This window comes from Capra hircus, chromosome 7, assembly GCF_001704415.2.
Source record: "Capra hircus breed San Clemente chromosome 7, ASM170441v1, whole genome shotgun sequence".
NCBI classification, from domain to species: Eukaryota; Metazoa; Chordata; class Mammalia; order Artiodactyla; family Bovidae; genus Capra; species Capra hircus.
Genome location: NC_030814.1, coordinates 60,994,058 through 61,011,310, shown reverse-complemented (window position 1 = coordinate 61,011,310; position 17,253 = coordinate 60,994,058). Strand labels below are relative to the sequence as shown.

At 40.2% G+C, this 17,253-nt stretch overlaps 1 protein-coding gene across 1 annotated transcript in view; it reads right to left on the bottom strand.

Moving 5' to 3' along the window:
• FAM13B (family with sequence similarity 13 member B) overlaps positions 1-14,540 on the bottom strand; it is a 99,310-nt gene extending 84,770 nt beyond the window's left edge. Inside the window, exon 1 of the mRNA XM_018050335.1 lies at positions 14,452-14,540. The gene's annotated coding sequence lies outside the window, so the exon portion shown is untranslated. The remainder of the gene's footprint in view (positions 1-14,451) is intronic.

The window sequence follows — 17,253 nt, the reverse complement described above, 5'->3', positions numbered from 1 at the left end:
TACATAAAAGTGTATACTACGGTTTTTTGACTCCTCTCTCCTATACTGTTTTCAGAGACCTGAAGAAGTGTCTGGAAATGTTTTGCCACCATATCTGGGTTTTTATTGCCAGGTATGAGGCCCTGTGTGCAAATTTTACTTAGCAGAAGTCGCTAAATACTTGTCTTTCATTTTTAAATGAAAACCACCAAGCACCACCCAAAACTCCCAAACTCTTGATACTGTTTTTACATCTTTTGTACCTTGAGAATTATAATAAATACAAGCACACCTCCTCCCTAACTAAAAGCATATTTACAGTGCCCAGTAATAGAATTAGACATACATGTAGATAAGAATGAGAAGATGCTTGCAGTTTTGTGTGTGGGAACAACTTCTGCACAAGGAGATGAGGTTGTAACTACCTGACTCCCGCAGAGCAGTAAAATGCCATCAAATTCAATCAGACTTGGCCAGTTCATTCTTTTGTTCTTAAAGTATTCATCTCTACTGGGAAAAAAAAGGCTAAACCTCTCTCCCCTCCCCCCCAAGAAAATTTAAGTCTTCTGATAAAGAAACACTCACCATTAGAGAGTGGTATTGCTGGGTCGTCTAAAGAATACAGTGGAAGTCTGTCTGTGCCACTTTCCCCAGGACCACTGTGCCAGTGTGCAAGTATGCTTGTTCTTCATAAACAACAACAAAAAAATGTTACTAGCCGAAAAAAGAAGAAACTGTTCCAGGGTGTACGAATCCCACGCCAAATCCAAAATAATGGCAAATACTGTTCTGATCTTAGCAACCCAGAGTAACCTTTGTGCATTTATTTATTCACCACATATTTCCTGAGCAACTATTAAGGACCAGGCACTGTGTTGCAGGATATAACCATGATCTCTGCCCTGAAAAAGCTTCCTTTTACGTGTACCTGAAATAGAATGTTTTCAGAATAGAACCAAAGTTAACATGATGTTGACTTGAACTTCTGTATTCACTCACACAGCCACTGATGCCATCCAGTTTGAGGAGCTGGAACAATTGACAGTAACTCTCATCTTTGCCAAGTCCACATATTTGGCCTGACATCTCAGAGTTCAGTATATGACAGTAGTATAAGTCACTGAGATCAGCATCTATAAGACTACATTGTCTTGGTTTCTTGATTAAATTCCTATAGTCAACTAGATTTTCTTTCCACAATTGGAAATTGTATTGTTTAAAAAGGAAAAAATAAATAATATTCCTTTCCCCTCTTCCCTCTCCCTACATCCACATAAAGGAAGGAAAAAAGACTGGGGCCTTTCCAATACCAGGGGCCTTCTGCTGCCCCTTTAGCCAGAAATTCAAGTAGGAAGGTCTTCCCATACTGCATACTCTGCCTCTTCCTTAGAGGCCTTACATTTTTGAGCCTTCATACCATCTGACCAGCCTGGCTCCTCAAACTCCTTTCATGAGTACCACACCTTCTGTGGCAAACTGACCGCCCAAATATCTGTACATTGCAATCAAACTACAACCACATTTTTGTAGTTTACACCTGACTCCTCTTTTCCATTAAAGACAAGGGAATAACGATTTGCCTTATACCCTTATTTTAGCCTTTCCTAGTGAGAGAGGAACTAAACTGTGTAAGCAGGGGAGAAGTGTTATAGTTGTTATACATATATCTCATTATCCATATTAGAGTGTAGCACTGTCTGTATTCTAAATGTCTTACCAAAAACAACTGTTGTAAAAATATTTGTTGAAAAGGGAATGGTCCTTGGTTTAACCAAATTTGTTATTTTTATTATTTGTTTCTTCTTACTTGGTTTATATATGTTGTTTTCCTCCAGTTGGGAAACTCTGATACTTCTTACTCATTGATACACTTAACTGTATTAATTGAGCACCTGGTGTGTGCCAAGTGCTAAGTGCTGGAGATACAGCAGTATACACATTGGACATGACTGAGTCTTGCCTTGTGGTAAGCCCTGTGTAATTCTGCCCACTGCATGGCAGATTCCCATTTATTGTTTAATAAGCCTCAGTTCAGTTTAAGTGTCCTAAGTGTCACTTTACTTAGGCAACCTCTGTGACCTCATCTAGGCCGAGTAAAACATCCCCATTATCCAGGCCCCATCATCTCACCCTTATATCACATTGGCAACCTCCCCTAAACTAACACCTCCACAAAACTGAAGAGCCATGTCCTTGATGGGAGGTTAAGGGAGAAAAACCTGACCTAGTGCGGGAGACCTGGGTTTGATCCCTGGGTTGAAAAGATCTCCTGGAGAAGGGAAAGGCTACCCACTTCAGTATTCTGGCCTGGAGAATTGCATACTGTGTAATCTGTGGGGTCACAAAGAGTCAGACACAATTGAGCAACTTTCACTTTCACAGAGGGAAAGGGAAAGGATACCTGACTGTCTCCACTTTAACTGTGGATGGAATAGGAAAAAAGAAAACTCTCCTCTGGATATTCCTGAACAAGTTTGCAAGCACACTGTTGCAGGAGGTGGGGGTGAGAATTTCAAACTACCTGTGTGACCCAGAAAATCACCTCCTGTTGAGGACATAGCTCTTCAGTTTTGTGGAGGTGTTAGTTTAGGGGAGGTTGCCAATGTGATATAAGTGCAAGATGACAGGGGCCCGGAAAATGGGGATGTGTTACTCAGCCTAGACGAGGTCAAAGAGGCTGCAAAATCCATGAAATTCTCCAGGCCAGAATACTGGAGTGGGTAACCATTCTCTTCTCCAAGTGGTCTTCTCAACCCAGAGACTGAACCTGGGTCTCCAGCATTGCAGGCAGATTCTTTACTGTCTAAGCCACCAGGGAAGCCTCCATGTTATTCATAACAACTCCCTTTTCATTATCTCTGAGTTTATGCTAATTAGATGACTAACAGTGGGGCCCCTATAGCCTCAGGATGGGGCTGATGCCAGAAAGACCAAATGATTACAGTGTTGGAACTTTCAACCCTACAGCTGACCTCCTGTGAGGGAGGGGAGCTGGAAATTAAGCTCTATAAAAACTCTTGAACAAGATTTGATGAAGTTCTGGGTTGGTGGATGCATTAATGAGCTGGGATAGTGGTATACCACCAACTCCCCAGGAACAAAATCTCTTAAGTTCAAGAGCCTTCTGGATCTCGCCCTATGTACCTCATTTGGCTGTTCATTTGCATCCTTTAAAATATCCTTGATAAGAAACCAGTAATAGAAAATAAACTGTTTTCCTGGTTTACGTGAGCCATTGCAGAAAATTATTAAACTTGAGAAGCGGATCATTGGAACCGCTCAGTTGTAGCCAATTCAGACAAAAGTGTGGGTAACTTGAGGAGCCACTACTTGTGACCGGAGGGAGTCACTACTTGTGATCTGAAGGGAGGTGAGCAATCTTGTGGGACTGAGCCTTTAACCTATGAACTTGTGTTAAGTCCAGGTAGTGTTAATAGGATACCCAGTGGATGTCTGCTGAGAACTGAAGAATTATTTTGTGCAGAAAACCCACATGTTTAGTGTCAAAAGTGTTAAGAGTAGAGAAAGTTTTTCCTTTATTAATATTTTTAAAGGAATTAAATGAAATAAACATAATGAGGCAATAAGAAACTATCAAACTTGATCAGGCAGATTTGAAAAAGAGCCAAATGAACCTACAGAAATTTTTTTTAAATGCCATTCAGTTTAATGGTAACTGAATCAGAAACTCAAAGGACAACTTGACTATCAGATTTAACAGCTGAAGGAGGAATCCGTTTTCTGAAAGATCACAGGCTCCAAAGGATATGTCTGAAGAATTTCAAGATATAACACAGAGAAGCAAAGAAATGGAAAATATAAGAAGTTGAGATGCGTGAAGGATAGGGTACGATTCAGCAAATGTCTAATTAAAATTCAAAAAGGAGATAATAGAATGGAGGAAGGCAGTATTCAAAGAAATAAATGGCTGAACATTTTCCAGAATTGATGCTGCTGCTGCTGCTACTAAATCACATCAGTCATGTCCAACTATGTGCAACCCCATAGACGGCAGCCCACCAGGCTCCTGTCCCTGGGATTCTCCAGGCAAGAATACTAGAGTGGGTTGCCATTTCCTTCTCCAGTGCATGAAAGTGAAAAGTGAAAGTGAAGTTGCTCAGTCATGTCTGACTCTTCGCGACCCCATGGACTGTAGCCTACCAGGCTCCTCCGTCCATGGGATTTTCCAGGCAAGAGTACTGGAGTGGGTTGCCATTGCCTTCTCCGGAATTGATGATAAATATTCTAAATTCTGAAAGATGAAAAATTTCAATGCCAAAAAATTTAAATGAAATCCGTACTAAGTTACCTTATAGTGAAAATTCCTGATATCAGAGAAAGAGGAGATCTTAAAACTAAGCAGAAGAAAAGATAAATTAATCTTCAGAGAAATGACATTTTGGCCAACAGCTGATTTTTCAATAGCAACAGCAGAATCAGAAGACATTGGAATGTACCTTCAAAAGATTAAGAGAAAATTGCCATCAACTCCAAATTCAGTGAAAACATTTCAAGGATGAGAGCAAAACAAAAATATTTTCAGATAAACAATGTAAGAACTGAAAAAATAATTTCAGATTTAAAAAAGAATTTACTACTAACAGATAGATGTTCATTAAAGGACATACCAAGGAAAGTAGTCCCAGAAGGAAGCTAGCTCCAAAATGCAGGAAGCAATGGTGACCAAAGAAAATTGTAAAAATTCTGTAAATCCAAACACTGGCTGTACAAAATATTAATAATAGTGTAATGTCTAAATTCAACTGTTGTTGAATAATTGTACATATATTGGGAGGGGATGAAAGGAGTTACAGTTTGTAAGACTTTGTGTTGTCTAGAGGAGGCTAAATGTATTAAGTTCATAATTTATTGATTAAATATGCATGTCAAAATTTCAATGTAACCAATAAGATAAATAAAACAGTATATATAACTTCCAGGTGATTAGAGGGGATAAAATGAAATGGAGGGAAGTTAATCCAAAAAAAGGATAAGAAGTTTTAAAAGCAGGAGAAATAATAAAAAAAATTATAGAAACAAATCCAAATATTTGAGTATTTGTAATTAATGTAAATATATTAAATTTTTAATTAAAAGGAAAAAATACATAAATATATAATTGGGTTAGTCAAAAAGCACATTTGATTTTTTCCATAAAATCTTACAGAAAACCCAAATGAACTTTTTAGCCAACCCAATATATATGCATACCTGTAATATGTACATATGCACACAGAAATATGTATAATATATATGAGCACCGAAGAATTGATGCTTTTGAACTATAGTGTTGGAGAAGACTCTTGAGAGTCCCTTGGACTGCAAGGAGATCCAACCAGTCCATCCTAAAGGAGATCAGTCCTTGATGTTCATTGGAAGGACTGATGCTGAAGCTGAAACTTCAATACTTTGGTCACCTGATGTGAAGAGCTGACTCATTTGAAAAGACCCTGATGCTGGGAAAGATTGAGGGCAGGAGGAGAAGGGAATGACAGAGAATGATATGGTTGGATGGCATCACCAACTCGATGGACATGGGTTTGGGTGGACTACAGGAGTTGGTGATGGACAGGGAGGCCGGCGTGCTGTGATTCATGGGGTCACAAAGAGTCGGACACAACTGAGCAACTGAACTGAACTGAACTAGTTTAATATACATGTACTCTAAACTTCATCAATGTCACTCATACCCAATAAAATATGTGCTCATAGGCATTAAAAGACATATAAAAATGTGCATATATGCATGTTTCATAATGGCAGAAAAATGGAAACTCAAGTACCTGTCAGTGATAGAATAATGAATGATGGATTCTGGTGTATTTATACCACATAATACTATACAACAATGAAAACAAACTACAGCTACAAGCAACAACACAACGAATTCCAGAAAAGTAAATGAGAAAAGCCAGATACAAACATATAGTATATGATATCATTTAAATAAATTCCAAAAGCAGGGAAAACTAAACTGTGGTTTTAAAATTTAGAATTTTGTTTAAGGAGTGAAACTTTTGGAGGAAGAAAAGAGTCAATGATGGGGAGAGGAGTCATAAGGAAATACTCTGTGTCTTAATTTACGAGGCAATTATACAAGTATATTTGCTTCAGTTCAGTTCAGTTCAGTTCAGTCGCCAAATCGAGTCCAACTCTTTGCGACCCCACGAATCACAGCACTCCAGGCCTCCCTGTCCATCACCAACTCCTGGAGATCATTCAAACTCACGTCCATCAAGTCGGTGATGCCATCCAGCCATCTCATTATCTGTCGTCCCCTTCTCCTCCTGCCCCCAATCCCTCCCTGCATCAGAGTCTTTTCCAATGAGTCAACTCTTTGCATGAGGTGGCCAAAGTACTGGAGTTTCAGCTTTAGCATCATTCCTTCCAAAGAAATCCCAGGGCTGATCTCCTTTAGAATGGACTGGTTGGATCTCCTTGCAGTCCAAGGGACCCTCAGGAGTCTTCTCCAACACCACAGTTCAAAAGCATCAGTTCTTCGGTGCTCAGCTTCCTTCACAGTCCAACTGTCACATCCATACATGACTACTGGAAAAAGCATAGCCTTGACTAGACAGACCTTTGTTGGCAAAGTAATGTCTCTGCTTTTCAATATGCTATCTAGGTTGGTCATAACTTTTCTTCCAAGGAGTAAGCGTCTTTTAATTTCATGGCTGCAATCACCATCTGCAGTAGTTTTGGAGCCCAAAAAAATAAAGTCTGACACTGTTTCCACTGTTTCCCCATCTATTTCCCATGAAGTGATGGGACCGGATGCCATGATCTTCGTTTTCTGAATGTTGAGCTTTAAGCCAACTTTTTCACTCTCCACTTTCACTTTCATCAAGAGGCTTTTTAGTTCCTCTTCACTTTCTGCCATAAGGGTGGTGTCATCCACATATCTGAGGTTATTGATATTTCTCCCGGCAGTCTTGATTCCAGCTTGTGCTTCTTCCAGCCCAGCATTTCACATGATGTACTCTGCATATAAGTTAAATAAGCAGGGTGACAATATACAGCCTTGACATACTCCTTTTCCTATTTGGAACCAGTCTGTTGTTAAAAGATGCTTACTCCTTGGAAGAGAAGTTATGACCAACCTAGATAGCATATTCAAAAGCAGAGACATTACTCTGCCAATAAAAGTCCGTCTAGTCAAGGCTATGGTCTTTCCAGTGGTCATGTATGGATGTGAGAGTTGGACTGTGAAGAAAGCTGAGCGCCGAAAAACTGATGCTTTTGAACTGTGGTGTTGGAGAAGACTCTTGAGAGTCCCTTGGACTGCAGGGAGATCAGTGGACTGGTTAGTCCATTCTAAAGGAGATCAGCCCTGGGTGTTCTTTGAAGGAACGATGCTAAAGCTGAAACTCCAGTACTTTGGCCACCTCATGAGAAGAGCTGACTCATTGGAAAAGACTCTGATGCAGGGAGGGATTGGGGGCAGGAGGAGAAGGGGACAATGGAGGATGAGATGGCTGGATGGCATCACTGACTGGATGGACGTAAGTCTGAGTGAACTCTGGCAGTTGGTGATGGACAGGGAGGCCTGGCGTGCTGCTATTCATGGGGTCGCAAAGAGTCGGACACGACTGAGTGACTGAACTGAACTGTTGTTCCATGTCCAGTTCTAACTGTTGCTTCCTGACCTGCACACAGATTTCTCAAGAGGCAGGTCAGGTGGTCTGGTATGCCCATCTCTTTCAGAATTTTCCACAGTGTATTGTGATCCACACAGTCAAAGGCTTTGGCATAGTCAATAAAGCAGAAATAGATGTTTTTCTGGAACTCTCTTGCTTTTTCGATGATCCAGTGGACATTGGCAATTTGATCTCTGGTTCCTCTGCCTTTTCTAAAACCAGCTTGAACATCTGGAAGTTCATGGTTCTTGTATTGCTGAAGCCAGGCTTGGAGAATTTTGAGCATTACTTTACTAGCGTGTGAGATGAGTGCAATTGTGTGGTAGTTTGAGCATCCTTTGGCATTGCCTTTCTTTGGGATTGGAATCAAAACTGACCTTTTCCAGTCCTGTGGCCACTGCTGAGTTTTCCAAGTTTGCTGCCATATTGAGTGCAGCACTTTCACAGCGTCATCTTTCAGGATTTGAAATAGCTCAACTGGAATTCCATCACCTCCACTAGCTTTGTTCATAGTGATGCTTCCTAAGGCCCACTTGACTTCACATTCCAGGATGTCTGGCTCCAGGTGAGTGATCATACCATCGTGATTATCTTGGTCATGAAGATCTTTTTTGTACAGTTTATTCAGCTGTCATGATTTTAATGCTTTTCTGTAATTAGTTTATACTTCAAAATTTTTTTAATAAAAATTAGCTCCCTACATTTTTAAAAATTAAAGCTAGAGGTAACTTTTTCCAAAAAGGGAAAAACAATCATCTTGTTTAAGGATACATACTAAGATGGAAAAACCTTCTTTAAAAAAGAAGACCAGGACTTCCCTGGTGGTCCACTAGTTAAGAACTGCCTGCCAATACAGGGGACATGGGTTCAATCCCTGGTCCATGAAGATTCCACATGCTGCAGGGCAACTAAGCCCATGTGCCATAACTACTGAGCCCAAGAGCACAAACAATGAAGCACAAGCACCCTAGTGCCCAGGCCCCACAACAAAAGAAACCACCACAATGAGAAGCCCACATACCACAGCTAGAGCATATCCCCCACTCGCCACAAATGCACAGCCCTGAAGACCCAGCACAGCAAAAAAAAAAAGGCCAAAAAGTGATTAACGTAGAAGTCATGATAGTGGCTCCTTTGGAAGGGAGGAGCAAGAATGAGTTGTCTGGGTTGTAAACAATGTTTTATTTCTCAATTTGAGTCGTAGTTACATGGGTGTTTGTAATAAATTATTATTAAGCTGTATATATCTTTGGGGCATTTTTTGTATGAATATTTCACAATAAAACATTTAAAAACAATATTCAAAAAAGATAATTATACAAGAATGTCTTCACAATTCTTTAAAGACAAATTATCTCACCATAGAGAAAGGAGTAATAAATTCAACTACATTATGTTTGACCCCATGGAAAGAGTGAAAACACAAGCCAAAGAACTGGAAAAGTTAATTACAAAGCATTCAACCCAAAAAGGAGTATTATTCCTGTTATATAAAGAACTCCTAGAAATCAAATAAATTTTAAATACAGACAATCCAATATAAAATTACATCAGAAGAAACCTTTTTTATAGGTTCTGCATATATGAGGAAATCTAAATGGCCAATAAATATGAGTAATAGTTAATGATATTAATAAACAGGGGAAAGCAAATTGAAATGAAATACAACTAGCCACAACAATACACCCATCAGAATGGCTGAAATTAGTAAGTTTGATAACACCAAGTGTTGGCAAGGACGTGGAGCAACAGAATCTGTCATTCACTGATAGCAGGAAAACAATTTAACATTATCCACTAAAGCTGAAGACCAAAAACTCTGACTCAGCATTTCTACTCCTAAATGCATACCCTGGATAACTATGTGCACATAGGTACCAGAATATATATGCAAAAAATGTTCACAGCTCTAGTGATTGTGATAACCCCAAAATGGAAACAACACAAAATATCAGCCACAGAAGAATGGACCATCCAATGAAATACATACGGCAATGAAAAATGAATGAATCAGACTTAAACCTACAGATAACAACATGGCTGAATTCTATAACGTACAAGGTAAAGAAACCAGAAAAGAAACACACAGTATGACTCTTTTATACAGTTTAAAATGAGACAAAACTCAACTACTGTATGTCGTTTGGAGGTACATACTTTCGTGGTAAAACTACAAAGAAAAGGCAAGCAACTTATTACCATAAAAGTGGATAGCGGTTTATCTCTAAGAGGAGAGAAGGTGGTAAGGGATAAACAAGAATTACAAGGGGAACTTTGGGGAACAGGTCTTGTCTATGTCTTATTTCTTGAACCGGGTGCTGTCTACACGTGTTTGCTTTAGAATTCTTTTCACACTGTACATTTATGGTTTCTGCTCTTTTTAAAATTTATTTACATGTATTCATTTTGCAACTTAACAAGTTGGAAACAACAGGGAGCTTAACTGGTAGTATCTGAATTACCGTACTTGCTTTTCAAGTTCAGACTTGAAGGTATTGATAAATGCCCGGAGTTTAACATCCAGAGAGTATATTTAATGACATTTTGTGTCCAAACACTGTCTGTATATCACAATAAGAGTATTTATTCTTTTGGCTTGTTCAGAAAACAACTCAGACAAATATGGAACAAGCTATTTGTAAAAAAGAAACAAAAGAATAATAGTCTTTTAGATGGTGGGCAGAACAAGCATGTGACAAAGGAGCACACAAAGATGGTTGTAGGAAGCAGAAGAACAATGCCTCAAAGGCATTCACACTTTACTCCCTGGAACCTGTGAATATGTTAGGTTACATGGCAAAGGAGAGAAAAGGTATCAAATCAACAGACTCAGAAATGTGGAGATTATCCTGGATTATCTGGGTCTTTACATTTAAATGGAAGAGGAAGGCAGAAGAGACAGGTTGGAGTGATTAGATGTGGGACTGACAACTCAACATTAGCAGCTGGCTTTGAGGAGGAAGAGGACCTTGAGCCAAGGAATCTGGGCAGCTTCTAGGAGCTAAGCAAGGCAGGGAAAATAACTCTCCTCTGCTTCTGCTTGTTTAGTTGCTCAGTTGCATCCAACTTTTTGTGACCCCATGGACTGTAGTCCACCAGGCTCCATTGTCCATGGGATTCTCCAGGCAAAAATACTGGATTGGGTTGCCATGCTCTCCTCAGGGGGATCTTCCCGACCCAGGGATCGAAATTGCATCTCCTGCTTGGTAGGCAGATTCTATACCACTGAGCCACCAAAGTCTAACTCTCCTCTAGAGACCCCTAGATTTTCCCCTAGAGTCATGATTTTAGCCCAGCATGACCCAAGTTATACTTCTGGACCCACAGAACTGTAAGATGTGTGTATGTGAAGTCGCTCAGTCGTGTCTGACTTCATGACCCCGTGGACTGTAGCCCACCAGGCTCCTCTGTCCATGGGATTCTCCAGGCGAGAATACTGGAGTGGGTTGCCATTTCCTTCTCCTGGGGATCTTCCCAACCCAGGGATCGAACCCAGCTCTCCCGCATTGCAGGCAGACCCTTTAACCTCTGAGCCACCAGGACCCACAGAACTGTAAGACAGTGGTTGGTTATTTTTAATTTTAGATTTACACAAAATATTACAAAGACTGAACAGAGGGTTCTCAGCTCCCCTTATGCTACTAGTCAATGTCTTTTTTTAAATAGATATACTCTAGGACTTTCCTGGCTCTCCAGTAAGTGAGCCTGCACGCTTCCACTGCAGGGGGCACAGACTGATCCCTGTTTGGGGAAGTTCCACATGCCATGGAACTTTAGAACAGATTTAGATTCACAGCGAAATTGAGTGGAAGGTACCGAGACATACCATATACCCCCTGCCTCCACAGATAAATTGTGCATTTTTCTTGTTTTTTAATTTTCGCTATGCAGTACAGCATGCAGGATCCTGGTCCCCAGACCAGGGATCAAACCCATGCTTCCTGCATTGGGAGCAGGGAGTCTTAAATACTAGCGAATCTGGTCTGAAGTGTGTTGTTTTAAGCTACTATGCTTGTGACAATTTGTTAGAGCAATACTGAAAAATTAATACAATGGCAAATGGAATTTTCAGGGAAAAAAGTAGAGAAGTGGATGACTTAGGGATGCATACACCTATGCACGTGTGCTAAATCACTTCAGTCATGTCCCACTCTTTGAGACCCTATTGACGATAGCCCACCAGGCTCCTCTGTCCATGGAATTCTCCAGGCAAGAATCCTAGAGTGGGTTGCCATGCCCACCTCCAGGGGATCTTCCCAACCCAGGGATGGAACCCTCATCTCTTCTGTCTGCTCCATTGGCAGGTGGGTTCTTTACCACCAGCACCACCTGGGAACTCCCACATACATCTGATAAAATGCTAAAGAAAAATAAGAGAATAACTGCTCCGAAATTCAGTATAACTGTTGCTTCTAGTAGAGGATATGGAGCACACAGGTGGAACATCCCCCAGAACAGGGCTGCAGAAGCCTGCAAGTGGTCTCTTTGGGAACTAGAAAAAGGATCATTCTCTGTGGGCCCATAGCCAAGCAGCAGCAGAGCCTTTATACCCACCTTGGCAAAGACCTCTGTGCAGTGCTGTTTGTACCACAGTGCTGGCAGCCCCACCATGGACCCTCCCAACTTTTATAATATTCTACTTCTCAAGTTGCGTGAAGGTTTGTTGTTGTTCACTCAGTCATGTCCAACTCTTTGCAACCCCTTGAACCGCAGCACGCCAGGCTTCCCTGTCCTTCACTGTTTCCTGACGTTGGCTCAAACTCATGTTCATTGAGTCGGTGATGCCATCCAACCATCTCATCCTCTGTTGCCGCCTTCTCCTCCTGCCCTCAATCTTTCCCAGCATCAGGGTCTGTTCTAGTGAGTTGGCTCAGTGGTTATAGTGCATGGACTTAGTTGCTCCATGTGGGTTCTTCCCAGATCGGGGATCTAACCCATGTCTCCTACATTGTAAGCTGGATTCTTTAACACTGAGCCACCAGGGAAACCCCTCCTATCCCTATTTTAAATAAGATGTTTCATCCATTTTCTCACCCAGGTATTGTACACAGTGGTAGGAACTAAATGTGCAACCACAGTGAAATCGGTGGGCTCCAGTAATCCAAGAAAGCTCCCTAAGACCTGAAGAGAAATTTCATCATTAGGGAACTGGCATGCCTGACATGCTGACCAGTGAGGAAGCAGAAAGACAGATGAACTTGGAAGGTTCTGTGCCAGCCCAGGAGTCTTAGACTCCGAGGGGCTGAAGCTCTTCCAAAGAAGCCCAAGATCTTTCCTTGTTTTTTTTTTTTTTTTATCTTTTCTTTTTTTAATAGAGCACTTTGAGTAGGACACAAGTTTCCTGAAACATGTCTCCTCACTCCCATGCAGTCCTACTGTCTTCAGAAAGGGTCACGGATTCAGTGATTCAACAATCCAAACCCCAAACCATAAAGAGGAGGTTTTTAAACACAAGTTCTGCCCACCCTTCCAAATCTAAGAAGTGCTTGACTCTACCCAGCTCTAAAGTTGGATCTAAACAAGTACTCGAGGGGGAAATGTAATGAAAATATACTACTAAAGATAGCTTGCTCATGTGTTTTTAAATGGATGATAATGGGTACAAATTCATATTATATTTAGATTCTCCTGGATAAATTTTTAAAGTGCTGTAATAGTTTAATTTTACATGTGATGCTTGTACTTTTCGCAGTTATTTAATCTTCTGACAGGTTGCTCTCAGTTTCTGAGGTGGTCTGCTTTCTCTCTACACATTGTGTATCTCTAAATAAACTTGCTCTCTCTTTTGACAAAAAAATAAATAAATAAACAAGTACTCACCATGGGGCTGAGGGATGGTCTAATTCACACCACTGCCCTTTTTTAAGATTATTTTTTCAAATAAAAAATAATATATAGTCATTGGGAAAATTCAAAATATTTAGAAGAATAGAAAGTAAAATTTTTTCTTTGTTCCCTAATCTTACTTCCTTCCCTGAAGGTAAACCTTATGAAGTATATCCTCCCAGACCTCTTTTTACACATTTATTAAATACACACATTCCTTTTTCTTTACATAAATAAGATCATACTATAATGTTCTATAATACATTTTATATATAAATATTTGCATATAATATTTCATAGAAATCTGTCCATATTAGTAAATTTAAGCTGTTCCAGTTTTCTCTATTAAAAACAGTAGTGCAATAAAGATTTGTATACTCACATGTATATTTGTGTATAACAGATACCAAGAAACAAACTTGCTGAGATGAAGAGTAATGCATTTAGGTTTTGATAGATATTACCGAAAGTACCTCAGAAGAGGTTCTATGAACATATAGGAAAATGCTTATTTGCTTAAAATTTCACCAACAATGGATATTACATATATTCTTATTTTGTTCAATTTGATGAGCAAAAACAGTACTAGTGAGATTGAAGTACTATATGCTTCCTGCCCAGTTGTATTTCTTATTGAGTGAATTACCTATCCATTTCCATTTCCTATTTTTCTGCTTGCAGCTTCCTCATTTTGATCATAAGAGTACATACTGAGTATATATATATAAGTGTATATGTATATATATATACTTATATATATAAGTATATAAGAGTATATATTGAGTATGTATTGAGTACTTGGCTATGTACCAGCCACTGTACTAGGTACTTTCAAATAAATTTTTTTCTTGAAATAACCCATTTTACAGATGAAGAGTATGAAAAACATGAAGAGGAAATTCAAACACTGGTCTTTCTTACTCTAAAGGCTGCACATTCTGCACTATATCCCTATACCAAAAAGCCTCATTTTACTGAAACATAGAAACCCCTAAGGGAAGCAACTTACCCAACACTCACAGTCTTGTAGCTTGGATGATCACCTCAGTTCAGATCACTGGTGGGCTGATTTCTGGTCTTCCTGGAAAATTAAGTTGAAGACTGCCAAAAGGCTGTTCACGCAAACATGTTAGACTCAGCAGCCTGTTATCTGTGTCCTTAAGGATAAAGAACCCACAGGACAAGGGCTGAAGATAAATAAAATAGAAACACTAAGAAACATGGACACCTTGGCCCCATTCCATCCATATCACAGTCAAAGCAGAGAGCTGATTGCCCTACAAGTCAGCCCTGGTATAATTTTCAGTCACCTCCCATGCCAAAACATTTTTAAAACTCTGAAGCTGGATGAACTATTAATCATAAGCATGAGTAGCAGGTAGTTTGAGGTTCTGTGCTTTATAAAATCAAGATGTTTATTTTTTAATCCTTTAATCAAATAACCTAGAATGAAAAGTATCCCTAAGACTTTTGCCCCTTTTTTTCTTAGATGTGATTAACATAATGAGAACTACTATAGGAAATATGATTTTCCGATATTACTGTTCATACTGATACTGACCATAATCTTCTAAAGAAAAGAAGGATGGGGTAAATTAAATCTAAGAAATTTCAACAATCCCTTCCTTCAAAAAACATTAATTAAATGTTTATCTAATGAATTGGTAACAGTTTGAAACTGACCACAGGGAGATGCAGTAAACCATTCTGTCTCACTTTGTGTAACTAAAAGTTTGCAATATTAAAAAAATTTTAAAGAAAAAAAACCTACGTCAGACATTGGGCTGGGCACTGAATATTTAGCAGTGAATACAGCATAGCTCCTATTCTTCTGAGAGAGTAATCCATTCCATTACCATGGTAACTTTCATATGTGTTAGCTGCTTTATTCTGTAAACATACCATAATTGCAAATTGAACCCAGAAGTCTCCTACTTTTTATACTTCCTTTTCTTCCTGGTCTTTGTTCTCTGGGATAAATCTAATCTAGAGGGTCCAGTCTCTAACAAGATGGATAGTGGCTGGGGGCGGGAGGGGTGAGTAAGATAAGGAAAAGACCTTTATCCTGTGGATAAGGATGTGGGTGGAGTTAGTTTCAGGGTGTTTCAGAGAATATTATCAGAATCTTAAGTGCCGTCTCCACCCTTTTAAACACTTAGGGTGAACCTTTCACTCAAAAAAATCTTCCCTTGAATTCAGGTTGATACTCCTTTTTGAAGACTGTTAAAATGGGTCACAGAAAAAGAGCTACTTTCCCAGGATTAGATAACAAAATGGAGTAAAATTTCATTCCGTCTGACTCTAGAATCTTATTCCATGAAGCTCAAACACAAAGGGCAGAGGACTGATGCTTACATCAAAATTATGTTTCAAATCAGATTGATTACCCTCTCCACAGAGCTCCCCAAGTAATACATTTACCTTCAGAATGCTGTCATCCTCAGTTCTGAAAGTCCACAGGATGTGTTCTGATTCAATTCTCTTTTAAAAGTTTCTCCCCACTAATTTCTCCCCATGTGGTTTTAGGGCCCTATTCATGTGTATAGATGTCCTCCTCTTAACCAGTTAGCCCTGAAAAATTTCAGAGAGCTTAGCCATACTTGATACGCGCACCTTAGTCGCTCAGTCATATCCGACTCTTTCTGACCCCAAGGACTGTGGCCCACCAGGCCCCACTGTCCATGTAATACTCCAGGATACTGGAGTGAGCTGCCATTCCCTTCTCTAGGAGATCTTCCCCACCCAGGGATCAAACCCAGGTCTCCTGCATTGCAGGTAGATGCTTTACCATCTGAGCCATCAGGGAAACCCAAGACTGGTCTGTTTCTGGAGCTAAACATAGTAAAAAGCAATAGACAGAGGTGAGATGGCTGGAAAGAAGCCCCAGTTCCCCTAATCTCACCCCTTCAGCATTGTGGGGGAGCTAAAGAGGCAATCAGCCTGACTCACAGACAGCACTACTGCTCCCAAGCCAAAGAGCATTAAGAAGTGAGGCACTGCGGGGCTCCACAGTTGGTGTGTAACAAGCATTATGGGATATATTTGTCCCAGGACAGGCTGACTTTTCTCTCAGCTCCTCACAGTCTAGCATCAGCCTCATCTCACTCACATTCTCATTGTTGAGTCACTGACAAGATGGGGATAAAGGGTCAGACTAGAAGACACCTCTATAGCCCCAGGTAAAAGAGCTAGCTCAAGTTGCAGGATATCTAATTGCTTGAGAAGGGGAACCTGAGATTTTCCCCAGTGGCTCTAAGCATTTCTGTAAGCACCACCTGTTTTCAGCAGCTCCCTGCACCAGCCATGCTACAGAAAGATTTAGTAGAGCTGAGTGAATGGCCAGAGAAACAAGCTCACATTATTCCTAAAACAAACCAGCTTCACTTTTCAGCCTCTGGGAGTACACCAAGTAAGAAAGAGAGCAACCAATCAATTGTGGGTTGAAAGCATTACCTCATCAGGGTGAGCTCCCATTGGCTGAAATTACTATTGGCAAAGCTTTCACGGGAGTAAATTAACCCTTGTCAAGAACTCATACCCCACTGGGAGACCCTTTTCCTTCTCTATTGCTTCTTATTTTTAAATTAAGAAAAAGGGTAGACGGGGAACAGACCTTTGCCTAACATGTTTCATAAGCATACATAGTTATTCAGTGGTTATGAGAAGGTTTAGATCTTCTCTCCCCCAAAATTATTATTCAGTGCCTTTTGGACACACAAAAAAGGGGGGGGGGGGAGCGGTGGGCACCTGCAACAGATTGGTAAGAGAGCGTGGGAGAGGAGGCGGCAAAGAGAGTGAATTATCAGTCGTG